The following is a 4,971-nucleotide window of genomic DNA, read 5'->3' as shown; positions in this document are numbered from 1 at the left end:
TTCTTGGCCATTATCTCTTCAAATCTCCATTCCTTTCTCACACTCTTCTCCTTCTGCGACTGCCCTGATACACAGATTAGCCCGTTTAATTGCCTCTCCTAGGTCCTTTTGACTCTTGTTACTTTTCTTCATTCGTTTTGCTCCTCAGACTTAATAATTTCACATGGCTCCTCTTCAAGTTTGCCTATTGTTTCCTCTGCTTGTTCAAATCTGCTCTTAACCACTCTAGTGCATTTTTCAGTTCAGTTATTATATTTTTCAGCCTCAAAATTTCCTTTTGGCTCTTTTAAAACCATTTCAATCTCTTTGTTGATATGGTCATTTGGTTCATATATTGTTTCGCTGGTTTCTTTTAGTTCTTTGTGTTTTCCTTCAGCCATCAGAGCATATTTAAGATAGGTGTTTTTTGTTTTGTTTAGTTTTTTCATATCAGCCAGGTAATGTACCAAGGTTGTAACAAGGTTTATGGGAGACACAGCACAGCATAAACACCCACTCATCATGCTTATGAGCTACAAAGGGCTGTTTAAGATAGTTATTTTCAAGATTTTGCCCGGTAAGGCTGATGCCTGTGTTTTCTCAGGGACTGTGTCTGGAGATTTATTTTGTTCCTTTGCATGGGCCGTGTCTTCCTGTTTCTTTGTATACCTTGTGATCTGTTGTTTAAAATTGTATATTAAAAGAAATCAGCCACGTCTCTCAGACTTTGAAGACTGGGGGTTAAGACCTTCACTAATTAGCAGGGCAAGATCTGGGCCTTGGGATCAGCTTCGCATGAAGGTGCAAGGTCTTCTTGGGCCTTTTCTGGACATAGGTTTTCGGTGGGTCTGTGCATCGTTCCATATACGTGGCTGCTTTTAAGTGTCTTCATTTTCCTCAGTTTAATCCCTGTTTTTTTCTGGGGCTTTAGCTGCTTTATTACGTTCCCCAATCAGAAATCCCTTGCCTCAGGAGTCCGCAGGTCTATAGTCCTCTGGAATTTTCCTGAGTCGCGCCCACTGCTCCCTGCCTGAGATCCAGGTTGTGGTGCTTTCGGCCACGTGAACTCCAGGCCAGATGCTACAGAGGCCAGTCCCTCAGGCAGCCCCCACATGGGTTAGAACATTATACATTAGGTCGACCCTGCTCTCTCTGATTTCAGGAAGGGCGTGGGGAATTCGGCCGCTGCTTTCCCCAAACTGTGCTGGGGAGATGCAAAGCAAGGACCAGTAAAAAGACCACAAGTCCCACCAACTGAATGCGACTCTTCTTTGGTTGGGCATTTGCTTGGTTGTTGTAGATCTTTGACTAATTTCCAAAACTCCTAGGATGTCAGTTTAGCATGAAAGTGAGTGATTATTCGAGAGTTGGCTGGGAAGGTTTTACAATTTGTTAAAAATCTTATTTAATCTTATTTTTATTTTAGAGAGAGTGCAGGAGTGGGGAAGAGGGGGCAGAGGGGGAGAGAGAGAATCTTAAGCTGGCTCCATGCTCTGCACTCAATCCCACGGTTCTGGGATCATGACCCGAGCCCAAATCAACAGTCAGACACTTAGCCCACAGAGCCACCCTGCAATTCTGAAGAAAATCTAGGAAGCTCCCCCTCGCTCCTTCAGTCTGCAGCACCAAAGCGAGTCATTCTTGAAATTCTCTGGAAAGCTGCTATAAACCTCGCATCATCCAACGCACTTGGCTGCGACTGCCCCCAGAGACAGACGACTTCTCCGTATCCTCCTTGCAAATCCCACATCTGTGCTTCTCAGGGTTCTAATCCCCACATGGGGAAGGGGATTCTGGGAAATGTAGTTCCCAGCTCCTCTGGGCTGCACAGAACCCCAGGAAGGAGGTTGCGGTGGTGGGTGCTGAGTTAGCAGCTGATGGCAACAGCACAGCCGGAACCACTCTCTACAGTCATGGCGCTAATTCCTCGATGGAAACAAATGTGTAGAAGTAAACGCACTGTTTACGTGGCCTGTTGGATCCCTCTCTCCACACATCCCTGTCTTGATGGCCGTCCCCACACTCTGGAGTATGATATAATTATTTCCTTAATACTTCCCATCCAAGGGATTACTCTTTTATTTAAATAAATTAGTTCAGAGGAAATGATATGAATTCCACAAATGGAAAAGCAGGGTCATTTGCAGTACATAAAAAATACCTATTGAAGAAGTGGAAACCGGGGCATCCGGCTGGCTCAGCCCATAGGGCTTGGGACTCTTGACCTCAGGATGGTGAGTTCAAGCCCTATATTGGGGAGACTATTTTATTTTTTTTTTTAATTTTTTAATGTTTTTATTTATTTCTAGGAGAGAGAGAGAGAGAGAGAGAGAGACAGCGTGAGCAGGGGAGGGTCAGAGAGAGAGGGAGTCACAGACTGAAACAGGCTCCAGGCTCTGAGCTGGCAGTCAGCACAGAGCCCGACGCGGGGCTCGAACCCACGAACTGCGAGATCATGACCTAAGCGAAAGTCGGACGCTTAACCGACTAAGCCACCCAGGCGCCCTTGGGGAGACTACTTAAAAAAAAAAAAAGAAGTGGAGACAAAACCATGTTGCCATTTCTAGCTACACAGCACTCACCCAAATCACCGCCCTCTCTGACAATGACGCCCCCCCAAATTCCTGAAGCAGGTCCTCTTTTGTCTAAATATGTCCTTGAGGTCCCTCCTCAGCCGAAAATGTTGACAGCACTGTTGGCAACAACTAGAAACATCTGAGTCCCAGTCACCTTGGTACATTTGGAGACGCCCCACTGAGGTTGCAAGAAGGAAGGTGGCTCCCGGCTGGAGCTGAACGTGGCTGGAGGGCAATGGTTGCAGGTGAACCGGATGAAGAAAGTGGCTCCGTGCTGCCCTTCAAAAAAGAAGACGCTGCCTTGTGCAGCGCCTGTCGTACACAGGTGTTGCGATCTTGGCAGGAAGAGATTCTATGGAGAAAATCTCAACCCGTCCATGGGAATTTCCCCTCCAAATGAAGCCATAGCTGTTACAGCATTTCGGGGTGGCAGATGTGGCGATATCTTAACTGGGGAGACTTCCCACGGTTGCGCCTATGTGGCTGCCAATTGCCCCATGTGGCTGTGGCCACGCCTTCTGGGTGAGGGGAGATACCAGGGGCCCGAAAAAGGCATCAATGGAGAAAGGATGCCACACGCAGCTGGAGAGAGCCGGGGCAAATGAAGGAAGCACCCTCCCTTTCCAGAACCGCGGGCATGTTGCTCCCAGATGCTGCTTAGCCTACCAACATGGCCGCCCTCCTCACGGGCCTGTGAGCAACCTGAGGGGAAGGCCGAGTCTCCTCATCCCTGGCGCCCCACCACATGCTTAATTATCACGTCTTGAATACACGATCTTGCACCAGGCCCTGGTGATGGATGGTGAGGTTGTTTGTTGCCAGCTATTTTGCGGTTATAAGTAATGCTGCAATGCATATACTGTGGCAAATGGCGCATCCATAGGTTACATTCCTGGTAGTGGGTATCTACGTGGGATGCTCCCGTTCTTAATTTTCTGAATCCGAGACATACCCCTGTGGCAGGAGACCCAAGGGTTGTAAGGGGAGGGTGAGCAGGGAGATCCCTTAGTTAGAGAAGAACGATCATGGCCTGAGGCAGGATGATGTAAGAGAAGCTTCTGGAGTCCCTTTCCTCTTGCAGACTTCCAAATTTGGGTCACATGTTAAGTAAACAAAGGCTGTTGGGAGGGGTATGTGGCCAGAAAGAGGAGTCCATGCTACTTTGGCAAGCCTGCTGGTCACACACTATAGCTCTTGGGCCTCCGTGTGTGTGTGTGCATATGTGCACACCTGTCTGTGCATGTGTGCGCACGCCTATGTTATGTGTGTGTGCACGGGCGTGTATGTATATGCATGTGTGCACAGGTGTGTGCACACGGGGGTGCCTGTGTGGGTGCATGTGTGTGTGTGTGTGTACGCGCGCGCGTGCACATGTGTGTCCTTTACATGCTGTGTGCCGGTCTGGAGCCCTCCTCCTAGCCCGGTTCCAGGCTTTCCCACTGCAGTGCCCCTGGCCGCCTTGTGGTGTCACCAGAGGGCACCCCGTCCTGGTGGGAAGGCCCACAGACCATGCTGACAGAGGAAGGGACCCGTGGATCTCTCTAGCGGGCAGCTAGTGAAGGCCTGGGTGGACCTGACTTTCCTATATCACCTGGAAAGGGATGCGAGATGAGCACTCTCTATCCCATGCTGCTATGCCTCTGAGGGTGCAAGAAGAAATTCTGGTCCAAGGTCATGAGCTGTTGCCTCTTCTCCATTGGACTGAGCTTGGAGAATTTACTTGTTGTCAGGAGCGAATAATGGGAGACTAACTGGGCTGTGGTTCGCAATGTTTCCGATGCTAAGGCCAACAGTCTAAGCTTTTGGGGGTGCCGCATTTGCTCTTGCCCTCTCTCTCCCCCACCCGTCTGTGTCACGCCAGCTTCCCAAGTGTGCCTTCAGCCTCCAGCAGACTGCGCTCCGCCTCCCCGGCTGATTCTGGCTGCTGGTGAGCACATGGCTCTAGGAATGGGAACCAGACTCGGGCAACCGCCGTGCCCAATGCCGTTTGCACAGCCGGGAGCCTCTAATGCACACAGCATGGTCCCCAGGCGCCCCAGACGGCTGCGGTTAGCCCAGCCAGCCACAGGGCTCGTCGAGGAATTGCCGCCCCTCCCTAACCAGCAATTAGGCCTGGGCTGTGACAGCAACATGGGACCTGTGGGCCGGGTGGGTCGGGGGTTTTCTTCCTGGGTGGTGTGTGGGCCTGGGGCTCTGAAGGAATCTGGGTTGAGGGGCTGGGGGTGCAGCCATGGGAAGGGGCTGGGGCCCACGGAACTTTCTCTGAGGCCACTTTCCCTAAACCATCTGAGGCTGGTGGTCCCGCCCCTTACTCAGCTCTGCTGTGGTCGCCTGTGGGACCCACTCCCTCCTGTAGTCGTGTAGGTGACCCAGCCCCTGACCACAGATCGGGGTGGGGGAGGCCCCGGTGGGGTCC

At 51.0% G+C, this 4,971-nt stretch overlaps 1 pseudogene; it reads right to left on the bottom strand.

Moving 5' to 3' along the window:
- Nucleotides 1-427: 427 nt before the first annotated feature.
- On the bottom strand, nucleotides 428-524 carry LOC144221054 (small nucleolar RNA U13; annotated as a pseudogene).
- Between the last annotated feature and the right edge of the window lie 4,447 nt (nucleotides 525-4,971).

Source organism: Crocuta crocuta, unplaced genomic scaffold (genome assembly GCF_008692635.1).
Source record: "Crocuta crocuta isolate KB4526 unplaced genomic scaffold, BGI_CrCroc_1.0 scaffold124, whole genome shotgun sequence".
In the NCBI taxonomy this organism is placed as follows: Eukaryota; Metazoa; Chordata; class Mammalia; order Carnivora; family Hyaenidae; genus Crocuta; species Crocuta crocuta.
Note: the sequence above shows the minus strand (reverse complement) of the source record. Positions and strands in the feature narration are given on the sequence as shown.